Source organism: Delphinapterus leucas, chromosome X (genome assembly GCF_059928025.1).
Source record: "Delphinapterus leucas isolate spDelLeu-1000000601 "Yukka" chromosome X, BTC_Dleu_Yukka2, whole genome shotgun sequence".
NCBI classification, from domain to species: Eukaryota; Metazoa; Chordata; class Mammalia; order Artiodactyla; family Monodontidae; genus Delphinapterus; species Delphinapterus leucas.
Genome location: NC_143150.1, coordinates 58,010,499 through 58,032,445, shown reverse-complemented (window position 1 = coordinate 58,032,445; position 21,947 = coordinate 58,010,499). Strand labels below are relative to the sequence as shown.

The following is a 21,947-nucleotide window of genomic DNA, read 5'->3' as shown; positions in this document are numbered from 1 at the left end:
AGTGTGTGGGCTTCTCCTTGCAGTGGCTTCTCTTGTTGTGGAGCACTGGCTCTGGGTGTGCAGGCTTCAGTAGTTGTGGCACATGGGCTCAGTATTTGTGGCCCTTGGGTTCTAGAGTGCAGGCTCAGTAGTTGTGGCACACAGGCTTAGTTGCTCTGTGGCATGTGGGATCTTCCCAGAGCAGGGATTGAACCCATGTCCCCTGCATTGGCAGGTAGATTCTTAACCACTGCACCACCAGGGAATTCCCTTTATTGAGCACTTTATATCATTTAATTTTCTCTCCTCTTTTGCAAATCAATTATACTTTTTTTAACATCATTTAGCAGTTGTTCTAGTGTAATGGAACATACATTTTAAACAAACACAACCCTACTTTCAAATAACATTGTACTACTTCCTAGGTAGGGCAACTACCTTATAATAACAAAATATTTCTAATTCCTTCCTCCTGTCCCTTGTATTATTACTGTCATTCATTTCAGTTATATATAAGCTATAGTCATTGAATACATTGTTATTATTTTGAACAAACTGTTATCTATTAGCTAAATTAAGAATAAGAAGTGTTAAGGTTTTATATTACCTTCATTTATTCCTTCTCTAATACTTATCTTTTCTATATGTAGACTGAGTTTCTGACCTACATAATTTTCTTTCTTTCTGATTAACCTATTTTAACTTTTTTGCAAGCCAGGTCTACTGGCAGCAAATTTCCTCAATTTTTGTTTGTCTGAGAAAGTCTGTTTCTCCTTTACTTTTGAAGGATAATTTTACAGAATACAGAATTCTAGTTTGGTGGGCTTTTTCTTTCAACACTTCAAATATTTCACTTCACTCTCTGCTTGCTTGCATGACTTCTGAGCAGAAGTCAGATATAACTCTTTGCTGTTCTACAGGCAAGGTTTTTTTGCAAACTGACATATCCAGGTATCTTTCTTAATCTCTGGTTTTCTGCAGTTTGAATATTATATGATATGTAGTCAAATGTAGTTATAATATCACTGTCTTCTGCCTCCCTATACCTATGGAATTGAATATGAGGATGAGAGCTTGAGAGTTTCAATAATTTATTCAGAATGCAGACTTATGCTTATGGAAAAAGGAGGAGGAAGTAAGATGTCATCTCAGCAGCCTGTGGTACTCAAGGAATTCTGGGTCAGGAGGACAGATAGCAATTCTGTAAGTAACAGAAGTGGTTGGGATCAGAGTACTACATGGCCTGTTATCTCAGCCAGACTGTGAGAAAGCTTCGTGAGGCATGGCCTGTTACAGGATTAACTGTGCTTAGTTATGACTGATTGAGAGCAGCTAGACATTCAGGGACAAGGTCACCTACATGCAAGAATCTCACAATCAGTTTAACTTATACTATTGTGTAAATTTAAGTGTAGAATGTACCTAAAGAAAATCTACTAAATTCAAGTTTACTTATTTACTAGTTAAAATTATCTATTGATCGCATGTGCTAGGTTTAGTTCTAGGCACAGAAATGTAATAATGAACAAAACAAAATTATATTTACATTACAGTTGAGGGAGACAAATGATAAATGAGTAAACAAATAACTTATAAGTCATATGAGATAAGTACTATGAGGAAAAATAAGGCAGAGAAAAATGAAAATGTCTTTGGGATAGTTTTTCAATTAGGTGGTTAGAGAAGGCTTTTCTGATGAGGTAGCATTTGAGCCTGAATAAAACGAGTGGCAAGCAGCCTAAATATTGGGTAAGAATATTTTAGGCAGAGACAGCAGAAAGTACAAAGATTCTGAAGCTAACACTTTAAGGTTTAGTCTGGTGAGAGAAGTGTGAACATTTTATACCCATTGGTGTTTGTTTGGGGGATGGCAGATCCCCACAGTGGATTGTCCCCAGCAATACTTACCAATATGAAACTACACAGTGGTCAGTTTTAAATAAAACACCTCATTTCATTTAGTAATTATATTTTAGTCCATTCCAAATCATTCCAGTAAATTTGATTGACAAATTACATGAAAGAGAAATTTTGGTTTTAGACTCTCTTTCTTATACGTTGCTCTTTTTACTGTATCAGAGTCTAAACTTATAATTGAACTATCCAAACTCTTCTTACTTTTCAGGATATTTTATACTTTATGCTCTTTTTGTGTCATATTTTACATAATAAAGTTTTCATTAAAAAGCTAAATATTGGAAAAAGCTCCAAGTCAAAAAAGATTTTTCAATTTGACATTCATGATAGGATTTGTAAGTCTTTAAACAGGACTAGATTAAGACCCTGTGAGTAATGTGAAAGGGTAACACGCAATCTGGAAATCAAGCTGCTCACCCAGCCAGGGGCTGATAGAATGTGATTAATGAAGGAGATAATGGACTGAAGAAATATAGCAAAAAAGTACATTTGTCTTGGTTGTGGCCTGTTTTTTGATGCAAGCTAAAGAATACAGTTTTATTCCTGAGGGGAAACTAATAGTAGGTCGTCTTAGGACTTCTGACAGGGACGATATGGTCATGAAATAATACAGCGTTTTGGTTCTCAATTAATATTCAGCTTCTGTAAATGAGATATTTATTATAATGGGTTGTAGAAGTTGGTTTCATGTTCAAGTCTGTACCAAAGAATTTGTAATAGAAAGAGCCAGATATAGTATAATTGGAAACAATTATAAAGATTTCTTTAAAGATAAAAGGTTAAGCGTGTGAGGCAAAATTTACTATATAGATGCATTACTTATTATATAAGGGCTTAAACAATTTTAAAGTAAAAGAAATAAGAGGGATGGTTTTAATCACAAATAATTGGTTTTAAGTCGTGTAAATATTCCAAAAATAAACATTTTTTTCACCACAGACTGAAAGTAACATGCTATCTTGTTCTTCAGTTGTTTTACAACACACGTTTTACCCTGTAAAACTTGCTTCCCTAAGAAGCTTAAGTTGTAGATTGGAAGAGATATTTATAGAAGCTGTATAAACTTTTAATTTTATTTTCCATTTTTTTACTGGGTTATAGTTGTTTTACAATGTTGTGTTAGTTTTTATTGTACAGCGAAGTGAATCAGGCATATGTATACATATATACCCTCTTTTTTGGATTTCCTTCCCCTTTAGGTCACCACAGAGCACTAAGTAGAGTACCCTGTGCTAATACAGCAGGTTCTCATTAGTTATCCATTTTATACATATTAGTGTATATATGTCAATCCCAATCTCCCAAATCATCCCACCCCACCTTTTCCCCCTTGGTGTCCATGTTTGTTCTCTACTTCTGTGTCTCTAATTCTGCCTTGCAAACAGGTTCATCTGTACCATTTTTCTAGATTCCACATATATGCATTAATATATGATATTTGTTTTACTCCTTCTGACTTACTTCATTCTGTATGACAGTCTCTAGGTCCACCCACATTTCTGCAAATGATCAAGTTTCATTCCTTTTCATGGCTTTATCCAATCCTCTGTGGATGGGCATTTAGGTTGCTTCCATGACTTGGCTATTGTAAATAATATTGCAATGAACATTGGGGCATTGGGGTGCATGTGTCTTTTTGAATTATGGATTTCTCTGGGTATATGCCCAGTACTGGGATTGCTGGGTCATATGGTAATTCTACTTTTAGTTTTTTAAAGAACCTCCATATTGTTCTCCATAGTGGCTATATCAATTTTCATTCCCACCATCAATGCAAGAGGGTTCCCTTTTCTCCACACCCTCTCCAGCATTTATTGTTTGTAGATTTTTTGATGATGGCCATTCTGACTGGTGTGAAGTGATACCTCATTGTAGTTTTAGTTTGCATTTCTCTAATAATTAGTGATGTTTAGCATCTTTTCACGTGTTTGTTGGCCATCTGTGTGTCTTCTTTGGAGAAATGTCTTTTTGATCTTCCACCCATTTTTGGATTTGATAATTTGTTTTTTGATATTGACTTGCATGAGCTGTTCGTATGTTTTAGAGATTAATCCCTTGTCCATTGATTCGTTTGCAAATATTTTCTACCATTCTAAGGGTTGTGTTTTCATCTTGTTTATGGTTTCCACTCCTTAACACCATACACAAAAATAAACTCAAACTGGATTAGAGACCTAAATGTAAGACTGGACACTATAAAAGTCTTAGAGGAAAACATAGGGAGAACACTCTTTGACATAAATCACAGCAATATCCCTTTTGACCCACCACCAAGAGTAATGAAAATAAAAACTAAAATAAACAAATGGGACCTAATGAAACTTAGAAGCTGTATAAACTCTTAAGGACCATTATAAGGCATCTGGATGCTTCTCAAAAATATTTATGAAAAGATTAATTATACTTTTGCAAGAATTTTAACTGTTTCTTTCAAATGCTTTCTGAGAGAATCCTTCAGTTATTTAAAAACAACCTTTGAGCACTCACTGTGTACCTGACACCATGCTGTAGGCTTTATATGTTTGCTCATTTGGATTCATGAGGATTCAAACATATTTTACTAACCTCTAAGTTTGTGTGACAAATTAATGTCGGATACAGATATATTTCACTGACTTTTAACTTAGCAAACTTAACTTGTAAATATTAAAGATAATGAAAATGCCCTGGTTCATTCTTTGTAGTTTCTGCTTTCTTAGATAATGTTTAGTTTTACTTGAAATAAGAGTCTCCTAAATTTCATTTTAGCACATTTAATGATTAGAATTGCAACACTTTTGTAACGAAACCATCTCTGATATGATAGTAAGTGTGCAGATCTGGTGCTATTAAGTAGCATACTTAGCTATTTCTAGTCCCAAAGTTAAGTTCCTTTACTCAAAAAATTTTTTGATAAAATAAAAATGCCATGCACAAGATAATGAATGTATTTTTATATATAGGACTATAATAAGAAGCTGCCTTTGTATGATATTAATAATGTCCTCATTACTTACCCTTTACTGTAAAATTGTCCAGTGATTCTCAAAATGTGTTTGTGCAATTGAATTGCTAGTCAAGACTTAATTTGAAAATCAAGTTGCTCCCCCTTCAATTTTAACAACTCAGAAACTTCTCTGTTTTTTTTTCTTTTCAATCCACACATATGATTTTAATTGAGCACATTCATTACTTTGAAGACATTTATAGAATTATAATAGATCCTTCTTTTGATATGTAACTTTTAGTGTACCATTACTTTGATATAATTACTTTTTTTAAACAACTTTATTGGAGTATAATTGCTCTACAATGGTGTGTTAGTTTCTACTTTATAAAAAAGTGAATCAACCATACATATACATATATCCCTATATCTCCTCCCTCTTGTGTCTCCCTCTCATCATCCCTATCCCATCCCTCTAGGTGGTCACAAAGCACCGAGCTGATCTCCCTGTGCTATGTGGCTGCTTCCCACTACCTATCGATTTTACATTTGGTAGTGTATATATGTCCATGCCACACTCTCACTTCGTCCCAGCTTACCCTTCCCCTGTTCCTGTCCTCAAGTCCATTCTCTATGTGTGCATGTTTATTCCTGTCCTGCCCCTAGGTACATCAGAACCATTTTTGTTTTTTTAGATTCCATATATATGTATTAGCATATGGCATTTGTTTTTCTCTTTCTGACTTACTTCACACTGTATGACAGCCTCTAGGTCCATCCATCTCACTACAAATAACTCAATTTTGTTTCTTTTTATGGCTGAGTAGTATTCCATTGTATATATGTGCCACATCTTCTTTATCCATTCTTCTGTCGATGGACACTTAGGTTGCTTCCATGTCTTGACTATTGTAAATAGAGCTGCAATGAACATTTTGATACATGACTCTTTTTGAATTATGGTTTTCTCAGGGTATATGCCCAGTACTGGGATTGCTGTGTCGTATAGTAGTTCCATTTTTAGTTTTTTAAGGAACCTCCATACTGTTCTCCATAGTGGCTGTATCAATTTACATTCCCACCAACAGTGCAAGAGGGTTCCCTTTTCTCCACACTCTCTCCAGCATTTACTGTTTGTAGATTTTTTGATGATGGCCATTCTGACAGGTGTGAGGTGATACCTCACTGTAGTTTTGTTTTGCATTTCTCTAATGATTAGTGATGTTGAGTATCCTTCCATGTGTTTGTTGGGAATCTGTATATCTTCTTTGGAGAAATGTCTGTTTAGGTCTTCTGCTCATTTTTGGATTGGGTTGTTTGTTTATTTGATATTGGGCTGCATGAGCAGCTTGTATATTTTGGAGGTTAATCCTTTGTCAGTTGCTTCATTTGCAAATATTTTCTCCCATTCTGAGGGTTGTCTTTTGCTCTTGTTTATGGTTTCCTTTGCTGTGCAAAAGCTTTTAAGTTTCATTAGGTCCAATTTGTTTATTTTTGTTTTTATTTCCATTTCTGTAGGAGGTGGGTCAAAAAGGATGTTGCTGTGATTTATATCATAGAGAATTCTGACTATATTTTCTTCTAAGAGATAAACTTCTCCCTTGATTTCATAACAAATGAAGATCTGGTTACTTAAAAATAAAAGAGAATCAAAAGCCCAAAACCTCAGCCTACTGTCACATGAGTAAAACATGTTAGGGATCATAGTGGTTTCTTAAAGAAAGAAACTTACAAAAAAGATATTTGGCACTAAAATGTGTAACAATAATTTAGTAAATGCTATCAGAGGAGAAATTTAGCCTTTGAAATAGAAAAAGATTTTTTACATATCCCTGTATACAATATTATTTAATTACTATAAGATTACTAAATTTCAAACTGCTATGTGTAAACGAATTATGCATGCTCTGTTTAAAATATAAGCTTTCTCTGGGCTTTCTTTTCATAAAAAATGCTTAGTGTACTCTAGCCAATTATGGAATTGAATTCTAGTATAATAGAGCTTATTTTTAAAACACATATGTGATTATACAACAGGTCAAATGTCATCTTTAGAAACATAACCAGTACATTCCTTAATACTGAATAAATAGTAGGCATTTAACTATGCAAAATATTGTACTAAGCATTTATATTCTTGGGTTCTAGCATGTATTGTTTACTATCTTAAATATAAGCATCTGAAATTTTTAGATTATAAATTATTCATTATCAGAGTGTATCCTTGTTTTACAGGCAACAAAACCCAGTGATCTGAAGGATTTTAAATTTTTCCTGAGAAGTGATAGCAAAGGAAATATCTCAGCAAATATCAATAGATCATTAGGCAAGGAAACTTACAAGGGAGTCTAGAACAGTACCACAATTTGGAATTATATTCTAAATTAGTAATTTTCAACAAATTCACATGTAAAATGAAAAAAAATTAGATCCATGATGTTAACAAAATCTTTATTGCCTACTCTCCCACCACAATGAGATATATAATTGTGAACATAACATGGCTTCATTATTGCTTGCCTACTAGAGCCTCAGCCTCTAGAGTTAGACTTCCTTTACAAGTCTAAGTCAAAGTAATACCCATTTTTAATTTCATGAAAAAAACAAACAACAAAACTAGCCAGGTGCTTAAGGCAGCTGCTAGCTTAAAATTAAATTAAATGGTCTCATATTGTAATTATTCATGCTAAAAAAAATCTGTGAATTCCAGTGTAGCTTTTTACACTGAATTCCAGTGTAACCCTCTTGAATGCCTCAATAATGTGTGAGGAATAATTTGTGTCATTTTTGTCATCATATACCATCCAATTCAAAATACAATATTCAAGTGTTTGAGAGAAGCACTTGTTTGCATGAATGGATTAAGGAGTCATATTTATTTAATTATTCTTTAGTGATAAATTTTGAATGATGTTAACTTACATGTAATATTTCTTAAAATGGGATCAATGCATAACCATTAAATCTAAGGAGCATTGAATTGAGATGGTTCTCTTTCCCACTCCCACCTTCTATGTTTGGAAGAAGAATGTTATGCAAATAAAAGTATGGGAGAAAAGGATTTTTTTTTGCTTTCTTTACTTATTGCTAGAAAAGCTTAGTGGTATTTTCAAAGTGATATTACCCCTCAGAAAAGGAGTAATGCATCTTTAAAAGCTAAACTACATCTTCTTTACTTTTATCAAATTCTCTATAAATCTTTCATGACAGTTTATTTAACAAAGTGTCATTGAAACTGTATAGATGATTGATGTGACCCATGTAAGATCAACATGAAATGTTTGTAAATGTCAGCAAAATGTGGCCATCTAAAAGCATATAGTGATGGAGTTTCTGTGAAAGTGAAAAACAAACAGAAAAATGTTTATCTTATTCTATACTTTCTGGTATGCAATTACACATTCATAGAAGAAGTATTGTATTTGATTTTCCTTGGAGTTCATGTCATCAGAGGTCTAATTTGCTTTTGACATTTACCCTTTCAAATCTTTGGTCTCTTATTCATTTGGATAAGTTTTCTCTATCATGTATGAAAAAATAATATAAACTCAGAACTTCTTAGCAAAAAGATAATTATTTTGGAAAGTATTAGCATGACCTTGACCAAAAACCTTTATGTACAGATTATGGGAGGTTATCCACATAGAGATGTTATTGAAGAGATCCCATCTATATGTGTAGACAAAAAAGTGTTGTTCATTTTCCATTTAATTGAAAAACATTTATGATATAAAAACAAATGTTATAAGATAGAGAATGAAAGAGAAGGAAAATAACAGATTAAACTATAAATATATGAGTAACTCAGTAGCTCACTCTGACTTGAATAGTTTCTTTATATTTCTCATAAATGTATTTTTGTATAAAACAAACATTATCCTTAGAATAAATTCCTTCCTTGGGAGTGATGTTTTGGTTGTTATATTTTTGCATTATATTGACACAAAAGCAGAATGAATAGAGTGAAATTAATGCAGATGATGAATGGGAAATGAATAGTAGAGAATACAAAACTGAAATTTGAAAATCAGTTGTCATTGTGAGATTTTCCCATTGAAATGAGAGCATTTTTGCAGGATGGGGATTGTACATGTATTGTTCACCTAATTAATACATTCTTCACTCCTTTTGGCAAATAAATTCACAAGTCCACAATACAATGAAGAATTGCAGAATGCCTATTCATCATTATAAGCTGTTTCCTATCATAATGATTTTGAATGATTTTGTATATATATATATGTATTTATATTATATGTTTTTATATATATTTATACATTTTTAAATTTTGTATATATGTATTTATACATTTATAAGTTTACATACATATATACTTGCATAGTATATATTTTTAAATGGTATATGGATGCCTTGCTCATTCTGTAGAGCTGGTTGGAAATGCTTGGTAATATTACAGCAGAACCATGATTAACTGAAAAACAACTACTTTAGATCCTCAATTAAACAAATTTCTCTGGGGAGTTGTACTTAACTTTGAGGAGAATATGGCAAGATAAGGCAATTCAAGAAGTACCTTGGCATCAGTACACATTTCATTTCAATTTTATTTGCTCTCTGCATCTTTATGGCACAATGTTTAGTTATGTTCAGAGTGATGACACTAAGCTATAGCAAGATCTCTGGTCATCTGAGAAAGGTTCCATTTTATTTATAAGCTTGTATTTGCAAAAGTAGGAAATTGTTCTTACATATTTCTAAAGATATTAAACTATAGGACTTTAAGCATAATTTAAATAGTCATTTTGAGCAGATTCAGCAAAGCTCTATGACATACTATCTATAATATTCCATTCCCTGAACAATTCTGTTAATTATTATACCTTGAAAAACACGTTAACTATCTTTAAGCCTATTATATGTGTATGATTTTATTTTCATGTATATGATAATATTGAAAGAACTGTACTGGACATTATAGAAGTATATGGAGGCACATGTTTTTCCTGCTTGCCCCTTGAATCTAATATGAGAAATAATTCATGTATTTCTGTATTGATTAAATAAAAGGTAAGAAATGTAAATGCCTTAAGACAGGTATAGAAAAAGATAGAGAATAGCGTGGCCTCAGAAGGATGAAAGGCTTTTAGCTGCTAAGAATAGGAAGGCTTACAATGAATAAGAATGACTGAAAGTCAAAATGTCAATAAGAAAAGAAATATATATTATTAAGAAAAGAACAGAGCTGAGCTCAGTATTATGCTTTTTCTTGACTCCTAAATTTCTACAAATCACAATTCAAAACTAAACAATTTTTATAAATTTACATTACTGTTTTTCTCTGAAAGAAAAAGTATGGATAGTTTTTCTTCCATGACAATATTTGATTTTTTACTCTAGTGAAAATATAAAACTTGAAATATACTACAGCTTTAAATTCAGAGAGAGACAAATAACAAAATATTTGATAATGTCATAAAGTTCAACTTAATCAAAATGCACAAATGGAAATTTTTAGTATATTTGGAACTCTTCTATCCTTTCATAAAAGAGGTATGGACAGAGATTTCCATGTCCAAAAAAGAGGTGAGCTATATTTGCTTCCTTTGCAAACCCTCTGTCTTGATACTGTCAGGGATACTTGCATGTTCCCAGCAGCTCCGTTTTGAAAGGAACCTGTGGTGTCCATCAGATCATGCTTAAATGCATGGTGCACCCAAGACTATGGCTTTGAATTTGTGACATTCTTGACTAGCAGAATACACTTCCAGATACCATAGTTTCTGACAGATATCTGTAGGTTCTTTGAAGTAAAGGGCACCAGATCCAATGAAACTGGCCATAATTTTGACAACCTGGAAGAGATGTGTACATAATGTTGTGGGATATCACATTGATGCCTTAAGTGTTCTGTGCCCTGGCTTGATTCCTACAAGTTTTAAAAAGGTGGTTTAGAGTATCTGTTACTTCAAAAAGAATTACCTACTTTTAATCTCAATACATAGAAAGATTGCTTTAATATATTCATTTTCAATGTTTTTTTCAGAATGAATGACCTGAAGAGCTTTGCAGTTGGGCCTCTCTGTATAGTAAACACAAAAATGGGATAATGAATTTGTTTTGCCTATATGTTACTGATTTCCTATACTATGACCTTTGAAGACCTTGATAAATTCATTTTATTTTGCCAATTTGGGTCAAGGAAGCTGGAGGTGTTAAAGACTGTGCTATATGGTTCCCCATGGCTGCACAATCTAAATGCAAATCTAACATTGCAGATGAAAGTAGTAGGCTACATGGATAAGTTGTTGAATGGTAGAAGTGGGGTTGGTACTTTATAGTGATAGACAGAATATGGTTGGTGAGGCTTCTTCAAGCTCATAAGGCTATTTTACACGTTGGGGTAACTGGCTTCAAATACCTAACCTTGTAATTTAGAAAATGTTCTAAGGGTGAAATCATGGTGTCAGCAGAAATTATGCTGAACTCTCTTTTCTTTTTTCCTAAGTAATATCTTATTGTTTCTTGTTATCAGCAACCAGAAGTGGTTAGAAAGTTCCAATTCTGCTTAAGAATGAAAGATGTGAAAGAATTACCAGAGCAAGCCTTGGTTACTGCATTCTTATTTGGACAGTATTTTCAATCTAGAAGTATATAGTAACTGTCAATGGTTATGAGTCAAGTTCATTTGTGCTTGAATAATAAAATAGAATATAAGCAGAACACCATGAAATATATAGAGCTGTATGTTTACATTTTGGTGTTAGAGTATTGCTGACTACAGTAATGTTCTAAGTACTTGGATGTCATTTAGGGAGCTCTCCTCTTCATTTGCCTACATTTGTAACTTTGTAAGCTATTGCCCATTTTATTCATCTTATTATTTTCTTGTTATTATTTATTGATATGCCATTTATCATTTGTCCTTATTCCATTTTTAACTGAGCATGTCTTCACTTATTTAATTCTAACTCCTTCTTTTAAGATGTCAGGGACTCTCTTCATTATGTCAGTTGAAAGCTAGTGGGCATATTCCAATTCTTTTTTGAGTTTTTGCTAAAGATATGAACTTATTTCTAGTTAAGGCATCTGTAAAATACCACTCTCTATGCTGATTCCAAGCTTGTTACTCCTAGAAATTAATGCACCCACCAAACAAGGTTAGGGACTGTGTCTTGTCATCATGTTAAAGACTTGTATTCAAAATCCAACAAAACCCAAAAGACAGTTATAATGTGATATTGTCTAATATGTTGGAAGTTATTAGCTGTTTATTTAGCCTGTGTGGCTTAGGAAGGGAAGGGTAAGGACAAAGCGATAAGGACCAGCAGTTGGAGGAAGACATATTTAATGTCCTCCATTTTAACCCCCAGTCCGCAGTAAGCCTCACAAAGATAACACTGTTGGTAGAAGAGATGTGACAATACATTTTTAGGGAGTTACCTGTGGAAAATTAAAGTGGACTAAATCATTACATCATTCAATAAACATTTATTAAGTGTTTACCATGTGCCACGAATTCTACTAGGTTCTAGTGATGTGGAAATGTATATACACACATATATTCATATTTTATGCATGCACCTATGTTTTTGTGTAAAGTTTCCAAATTCTACTAGATTGATAATGAGTGCTAACCAATGGTAAATATTAATAATTCAATAAGCATTTGCTATATCAAATTGAATGAAGTGAGATTGTTATTGCCTTATTCTCCAACTTTGAAAATAGGAACTTAACAGTGTTCCCTACCGAAACTCTGTCTCTTTCTATCCTGACAGATGCTCTCAGTAAGTTAGATATTTCATTGATATTCTACTGTGGCACTGTTAATCTTATTTTGATTGAAACAACATTCTGGACAGCAAAATTGATGGGTGCTTATGGTGAGGCTGTTGCAAAAAAGTAGTAAGAAGGTTTCATATTTAGGTGTGCCTGGGGCAAGAATTATGACCTTCTTTAAAGTTATAATTTAGAAAATATTCTGCTTATTGTGCTTCTTTTATCACAGTATGGATTATCAATATATGTATTTAAGGATTTTTAATATCTATATTTTGATTGACGTACCTTCTGTCATTTTCAATGACTTTCTTGCCTAAACAACATATAATAGAGTTTCACAGTGGACAGGACATTTATCTTTCTTGTTAGGTGATACCTTTTCCAACACAGAAGTCACACTGCCAGCCATATGTCATATAATAACATCATCAGATTCTTGAAGACCACTATCATGTAGCATATTTTGTTGCACAAGTTAATTTTAGGACAGTTTTGTTAGATAGAAAATATAAAGAGGAAGTAAAATAAAAATTAATACAATGTGGAAGATATTATGCTTAACTTAAAATACACATTATATGTCAAAAGGTAAGAGATATTTTTGCACAGTGCTATAATTTAGTCATTAGTCTAGCTCTTTGCTATTATCTAAAATAAGGATTTGAGCTAAACTAAATTATGATCTAAAAATGCAGTAAGCCTTACTAGTTGGTGGAATCCAAACCTCCAAATTATTATCATTATTATTTTTACTAAATCACAATCTGAGCTAAAATTTTTTAATCCAATGACTCAGAACTGGAAATGAATTTATAGATTTTCTATAACTATTGAACTAGAACAAAACCAGTATATCAAAATAGCCTCTAAACTGAGCAGATATCTCATTCAGTTCACTCATTCCTAGCATAAAATATTTTTATACTATACCTATCCTTAAGATATGTTTAAAAATAAACTTAGAACACTGACAACCTTGTGAGTTTTGCCACTTTAATATTTTATTTATAGTGATTGTTTGTGAGACTTTTTTCCCTCTTTATTTCTGGCTTAAAATACCTTTTAATTCACTAGTTAGTTTTAATTAATGTTTAGAATAATGAGTAACTTAGGATGGAATGTTATATATCTGGTAAAATGTCAGCCTTGTTATTTGGATTTATGGCAGTTTTATTTATTAACAAAACTTGAATTCTCTTTGGTTTGAATTCTGCTATGATTTTTCACCTAGGAAACATTTTCCTCCCTATATGAAATAAGGATTTTACCACAGTAAGCATAGGAAATGAAGAACTATTTTCTAATCATTCAATAAGACATTATTCAGTATTAGGGCTGTGCTCGTCTGAAGAAATAAAGTTGTGGGGGTATAGTCTTTTTTTTTCCTGAAAGAAGGGATAAATATTTCTTGAAAAGAGACATATGGCAGCATGATACATTATTCTTCACTTAGGGAGAGGTAGTGTAATAAGACAACTTTCAGTTGTAAATAGCAGTTATGATTTAAGTAAAGACCTGTTTTTGTCCTGTAAGGCAAAAACATTATAACAGTAAATGATCACTAACTGTTCAGATATAATCACCTTATGTTGTACATGTCCCCACTACACTGCATTATTTAAAATAACATATTTCAGACATTATTTAATTAGTTGAATTGTTACAATGAATAATTAGTTATTCTAAAAATCTGTCCATATAGATTTTTTCTGACAGCTTCTTGATCATAATTAAAACCCATGTAGGTTTTACAGGGTTCAGAGATGGAGGATTTGAAGAAAGCTTGTAAAACTAACAAGCACTGAATGCTAGAGCATTGGACACATTGAATATCAGTTGTTTTGCTAACATTGTTAACTGAACCTGGTAACTCATGACAGATATTTTTCGTTCAGAACCAAACTCAAATACTTTTCCTCAGGGTTAAATTGCAGCCAGAGAGAGTGACATTACACACACACACACACACACACACACACACACACACACACTGAATCTTCTATTCTACAGTACTATTTACTCCCATTCCAGATACTAAACATACTGCCTCTTATAGGAATGTTTTACATTAAATTTATATGACAAAAGTAATACACACTTAATACTATTACCTGTTGGGGGAAATCAGGATTTTGAAAATTGAAGAGGATGATAGGAATAAAAGGCAGATATTGTTTTCTGATAGAATAAATTCACTATTATTGCTGTCTTTATATTCCAACTAATGTTCAGCAACAAGTTAATACCCAATGGCAATTGACATTAAGACTGGCTAATGGTCAATGTTTGATATATGTAAAAGCACAGTTTATACTAAACCAGCTGTATGTACCATGGAAAATAGTATATAATTAGAAGATACAATGTTTATCTCATATATTCGTGTTGGTTTTTTTCCTGCTTTGAACACTAGCTGGATTCTCAAGCTAGTTTTGATTATGTGTTTTTTTTCTATCAGCACATATACTAAAATTGGAATGATACACAGAAAGATTAGCATGGCCTCTCTACAAGGCATGCACATTTATGAAACAATCTTCACATTTGTCATACTCATCTTTAAGGACCAGATCAAATGCCACCCCCTTTGGTCTCCTCAGGATGAATATTTCTCTCTTTTTGTCCTCGAAATGCATTGTTTATGCCAGTATTTTAGTCCTTAGTGTACATGTATAATTTTCTTATTATATTTTGAGTTCTGACCATGTATAATGCATCTTTATACTCCCCACAACATCTAACACAGTGCCTTGTGCATAGTGGGCACTCAAAACATCCTTGCAGAGTTGAATTTTTATGAGTCATTTGCTGAACATTAGCTGCAGTATGCACATGTGCAAGTACACAGGCTTATAACTTATATAAAATAAATGAGAGAAGATCATTTAAATTTACCAGTTGCTCTAAGTTTTGGAAGTTTTCTGGATGTCTAAACGATAAAGGAATTGGTGACAGATTTTAGAAAGAGGGGAGAAGGCATTGCGTATGAAAGGAGAAATGTCCCTGGTTCAGGCCTCACTTTTTAAAGCAAGCAGTTGTTTGGAATTCTAAAACAATTATACTGACTATTAAGGAATAGGTTCATGTAAAATATTGTGGCAGTAGCTGAGCTTACCCCATTATGTCATTTGGGTTCTGTGTTTCTTTTTCTTATATATCGTGTCTTATAAGTGTACCATTTTCCCTTTGGGACTACTAGAGTGACCTCTTTTCTCAGTGTGTATAAAAAGTTAAAGGTATCTTGTAACAGCTTATAGCTCATGGGGAAAATGTGTCTTTGCATCTGTTTGCTTGTAGACATTGTGCTATTAAAGAGTTGCCATTTTTTCCCAAAAATAGTATTTAGGAAAAAGCACAGTCTGGAAAAGTTATGGGCATTTTATTTTCGCCACATCTAAAACTTTCCAAGTGTTCTGAATGAGCCACTGCACACTTTGATATTTTCACCTTCAAGTCTCTCTGTCTCTCTGTGTGTATGTGTATCTATGTATTATGTATGTATGCACACACACAGGTATATATTTGTTACATTTTTTTTACCTTTCTCAAATATGCCATGCTAAACAAATGGTTGCCTTCTATCAACTTGCAGAGAATATTAGCTTAACTGTTTTGACTGGTGATGCTGAAGCTCAGCAACGATTCTGTATCTTTACTGCAATCTTAAAACTTGCCATGAGCGGAAGAAGGATTGTTGAATTGCCACCACTATACAATTGCACCAAGATTAAGTAAAATGTTCATCTCTGTCGAATTCAGCTGAATAGAATCCATCAAACCATGGTCATATTTTTCTAAGTGTGCTTGGAGCTCTGTGGATGTGCAAATGAAGGACCATATGGAGGTGGCTTTCTCCAAGGTACCAGTAGGTATGGTTTTGTGGGTTGCACGTGCCTGTTGGCACTGTTGGCAGTTCAGCACCCTGGGAAAGGCATTGCTTTCAAACATGAGTAATTGATGAATTGTACGTAATATGCAAATGTGAATGCATAAATCTCCTGAATGACAGCTTAATTTATGTGAGCTTTTAAGAATGTGGGATTAGATTTTAATTAAATATCTTCAAAGGCACCCTGACTTATTCAGTTTTTTGGCTGCTGTCTTTAGAAAGAAGTGGGGGAAGGTTTAAATCAAAATTTTACACACACTATTCACATTTTCCAACTAAGTGGTCATTGTTTAATAGAAAAATCAAGGTATTTAAAGCAGAAAAGCATTTGTCTTTAATTATAAGAACACTGCCATTATATTACAATGGTTGCAGTTTGTCATATATGATAGATAGGTATAGAAAAATATATGTGGTTTGAAAATTAATGTCTTAAACTTTAAATGTAATTCTTAAACATATTTCAGATACTACCATATATCTTAGTATGCCAAATTGAACAATGGTAATTGTGGATAACACTTCTTAGTATAGATTTTTGGGATAGTAATACTGTATATCACCTCCTACATGTTATTATCTTAAAATTACCTAAAATAAAGAGTCAATGGAGACAGAGCTGACTACCCACCTTTGCTCTTAAATATGTAGTGTGTATAGATGTAGCTGTGTGTGTGCATAGTTTTAACCTCTGTTTAATAATAGTATATCAAACTTTATGTAATATGAAGATTAGGATAAAAAGGGTAATTAGAAATCTTTGAAATTTTCCACTTAATATTTCTAAGTGATCAGATTATGAATTAAAAGGATATAAATTTAATAGGTCCACTTAAAGTGTGTTGTAAGTGCTGTTAATTCTTTTAAAGTATAGCACAGGGAACTCTACTTAATGCACTGTGGTGACCTAAATGGGAAGGAAATCCAAAAAAGAGGGGATATATATATATGTATAGCTGATTCATTTTGCTGTACAGCAGAAACTAACACAACATTGTAAAGCAAATATACTCCAATAAAAATTAATTAAAATATATTTCAATTTATTTATAGTTTATAGTAAATCACATTGCCCATAAGTAATAAATTTTATAAATCTCGACCAGTTATAGGCTATGCCTAGTTTTTACCTATTTTTCCTACATATTCGCTTTCTCTTAATTTGCATTGAAAAGCTTAATTGTTGACTACAGAGAAGTGGTATCTATATGTCTTTGCTTGAATATGCTTTTCCTTTAATGTATCATTGTAGTGGTTAATTGAACAAACTCTGGAATCATACTTCATAGGTTCCAAATCCCAGCTCTAACACTATCTGTTGTGTGACTTTGGGCAGATCATTTAACTGTGCTTAAGTTTCAGAATTTCTGCCAGAATGTGGTGACAATATAAATCACTTAGAAATGTGCCTGTTACTTGGTAAGTCCCATGCAGCTTATTGTTATTATTTATTTTCGCTGTTCCCATCATACTCTCATTTTTACCTTGCTGGCCTGTCTCCTCTCTGGTCCCAAGACAGCTTCATTCTTATCTCTATGATTTAGTCTGGAATGGGTGTACCATGCATCTACTTGTCCAGGTCCCATCCAAATTGAGACCTGGCTAAGGGCTCCTTTCCTCCATAAAATCTTCACTGACTCCTTCCTCTGAAACAGCTCCACTTTTTCTTAGTTTTCCTCTGTCACAGTCTTTGTTGTTTAATCATTTCCTAATCTCTTTTGTTTGCACCAGATTTACAGTTGTGAAACCTATAGTCCACTTATTTGGTTTCTGTCATGCAACCTAAAAATTACTCCTAGTGTGAAGTACTAGCCCCCTTTATCTTTTTTGCCTTTATCCAAGTTTGGTAAATCGTGGAGATGCAAGATGTATGAAGCCTCAGGTGAGATGAGATGACCAGGCACAACTCAGCCCTTCAGGCCCTGCTTATTCTATTCTGTTATGGTTGAGTTTGTTTCTTCCACTCTGAGGAGGTGCTCTTCTGTTTATCAGAAATTAAGGAAGGGTCATTTGTCCTACACTAGGTCGAGAAATACATACATATGATATAGTGGATTTAGAGTCAGACAGATGAGACCTACAATTTGGATCTCTTGACTGGCCTTCAGCAAGTTAGCCTTTCTGAGGGTTAGCTTCTGGTCTTAAAATAGGGATAATAGTACCCATCTTATGGAATTACTCAGAGAATTAAACTAAGTTGATGTGAACTTTAGCATAATGCTCAGCACAGAGTAGGTGTTCATTTGTCAGTACTTCTCCTTCCTTTTAATCATCCAACAACAGTAACAGAACTCATAATAATGGGCTATGCAATGGAATTAAAGCTCTTCCTTAACTGAGATCTGGGAAAGGAACAGTGGAGAGTTTGTCCAGGAGCAGTATGTGACTAAATTTTCAAATTTCTTCTCTGCAGGGACCAGAATGTATAGATGCCTAATTTTAACACATACTATTATTTTTTAAAGGAAATAAAAAGGACCAAAATCACGATGCAGCTATTTAGGATTTTTCAGTCAGAATATGGACTTAGGTTTTTCCAGGTCTCAGAGAAGACAAACTTTACTCCACTGTGGGCTCATAATTGGATTCACTTTAAACATAATTTCTCTGGCTGTAGTCATTTCAACTCTTTGAAACAGCCTATTATATACTCTTTCCTGTTTGTTTTTGTGAACTGGGTATACCTTTTCTGTAGTCTAACTCAAACTACATTTGTGTGTAAGGTACTATGCCAGGAACTGTGGTGGGCTCAATGATGAAATCGGTAAGCCTCACACAAAACTGGCCATGTGGGCCTAATATGGTGAGGAGATCTTGCAGAGCACTTTGCACTAGCTAGGGTCTCACTAAATATTTATTTAATTTGCTATTTCAATTCCTAGAGAATAGAACTCTTTCATAGAGCATGCATGTAAAACTGTTTACCTGTATTCCTTTTTCAAGCTTACTTTTTTTTATAAATGACAGTTCTATATTGAAAATACTCAATGACAGTTTAGGTTAAAATTTTCTCTTCCACACCATAACATACATTTTCGTAAAAATAACTTTTTTTTTTATTTTTGCGGTATGCGGGCCTCTCACTGTTGTGGCCTCTCCCGTTGCGGAGCACAGGCTCCGGACGTGCAGGCTCAGCAGCCATGGCTCACGGGCGCAGCCGCTCCGTGGCATGTGGGATCTTCCCGGACTGGGGCACGAACCCGTGTCCCCTGCATCGGCAGGCGGACTCTCAACCACTGCACCACCAGGGAATCCTAACTTTTTAAAAATAATAAAATGTCTAATTATAAATTATCTCTTAATTAAAACCATTCTTATCAACTACCCGTAAATTAGAAAAATAAATTATGATCTTTGTTATAAAAGAAAAGCACACAAAGTTTTTTTCTCCATGGGGTAAAAGTTGTAAAGTATTTTCATATTGCAACCACTACTCAGATAGTACAAATAACATAGGAGTTTAAAGTCAAGCAGACCTGATTTTGAATTTACTTACTAGCTGTGTGACATTAGGCTGGTTATCTGATCTCTATAAGTCTCAGATTCCTAATCTGTAAATTGAGGACAATAATATCTACTAGCAGAGTTTTGGTAGTTATTATATATGTTATATTCATATATCTATATTATCTATATCTCATTCTATCCATCTATCTCTCATCTATCATACCTTATATATCACACTTTATATCTCAGTGTTTCCATTTACTTTTGCTTGTATACAGTCAAATTCAACTCAGATAATTATAGACATGCATCATTTTTAATAGTCCAGATTGGAAAAATGAAGCAAAGGAGAAATGCTTAAAGGGATTATAATGATTATTATGGAAAGATCCATGAGCTGGAAATCAGTAAACATGGGTTGCAATCATGGTTTCTTTCTAACTAGCTGTGTGATCATAGATAGGCAAGCCATTTCATCTCTTTGAGCTTTAGTTTCCCTATGTGTATGAGGAAGAATTTGCACTGTCTCCTAAGGTTCCTTATAGCTTTAACTTTTTTAGGATTCTTTAGGTTCTTTGACTCTTGAGTTAGCATAGCATGGCAAGTCAGTGTGTGGGAACAAGATTCAGATTGCCTGGGCTCTAATCTCAATTACCCAATATAACAGCTGTATGACTTGGGAAAGTCACTTAATCCCTTGAGCCACAGTTTCCTGATCTTTAAAATGAGCAGGACAATAATCATATACACTTTGTAATGTGTTAAGATTATTAAATGATTTGACATACATAAAGAACTTAGAAGAATTCCTGATACATAGTAAGTACCCACTAAAAATTACATGTTATTATTACACAAAACTGCAGAGGAGGTATACTAATGAAATATGTCCTGCTAATCTCACATCTTGATGATGCAAGCATATATTCATAAGGCCAGTGAGTATAGCCAGTAATCCAGCAGGATAGTTCACCCATCTATTTCAATATTGAGATCTTACTTTGAATCTGTACAGAACTGAATAACCTGTATTTAGGTCTAATATTATATTTCCCTATATTGTTAGATATCCCTTCATGAATTCATATCTTACATTTGTAAAGTACTTGAGAGCAAAATTCACATCTTATACTTTCTATTGTCCCTCATTCAGATCATCTGACATTGGACCTTACCCCTAGTAGATGCTCATGAATAGTTGACTGATGATACAGGTTTTAATCCTTCCCAGAGTAGCTGCATTAAGAAAACTCCACAGTTCTCATTTTAAGTTTAATATGACTCTAGATACATATTTATGGAAGAATGCACCCTGAATCATGATGAGCAAATAACAATATTGGGCAGTATGGATCATAAAGATTACAGATGACCTCACTTCATAAATTACATTTTAGGCTAGACTACTTTCACCATCACATTTCTGACTGATTTTTTCCGAAATAATGTATCCTTGTATATTATATTTCTAGATGTTAAATGCTCACTGTTGTGCTATAAGATTGGAAAAATATTGTCTTATTGTTAGAAGAAGAAAATTCTGCTGATTAAAAGAGTTAGAAAGTCTCTTTAAATCTATTCTTTATAATTATTTAGAATGTTTACTTAGTATGGTTTGCATGAGGCTTTAAAACAAATAGACTAGAAAATTACTAGAAAATAGCCTCTTTGGGCAACAATATTTGCTCTGTCATTAATGTTTACTTAAGGAAAAGCTATGTAATTAAAGTCAGGAAGTCACAGTATACTTTAGAAGGAATCTTAGACTCCTTTTGCCTGCTACCATTTGGACATAGTTGCAGAGCACATCCATGTATTCTGTTATTCATTTTGCAATTTATTTCCTTTCCATTTGTTTTAATTTTCAGAACACTCACATTACATGCACTGTAAAATGGAGACAAGTTGTTTTGTATTCTTTGCTCCTAAGTAGAAAAAATAACAAGTACAGACATCTCCTTAAAATATTGTATGTCTCATTCTAAAAACAAGCCAAGCCCAGGCTAATTTTGTAGAATGCAATAGTGAACGAAAAAGGGTAAACTT

At 33.3% G+C, this 21,947-nt stretch overlaps 1 protein-coding gene and 1 non-coding gene across 2 annotated transcripts in view; both read left to right on the top strand.

Annotated features, from left to right (window-relative positions):
• LOC149744253 (dachshund homolog 2-like) overlaps nt 1-21,947 on the top strand; it is a 401,383-nt gene that overhangs the window by 199,192 nt on the left and 180,244 nt on the right. The gene's annotated exons all lie outside the window — the stretch shown is intronic.
• Nucleotides 15,006-15,111, top strand: LOC115802631 (U6 spliceosomal RNA). The gene has a single exon (XR_004023136.1). It is a non-coding gene; the product is annotated as a U6 spliceosomal RNA (small nuclear RNA).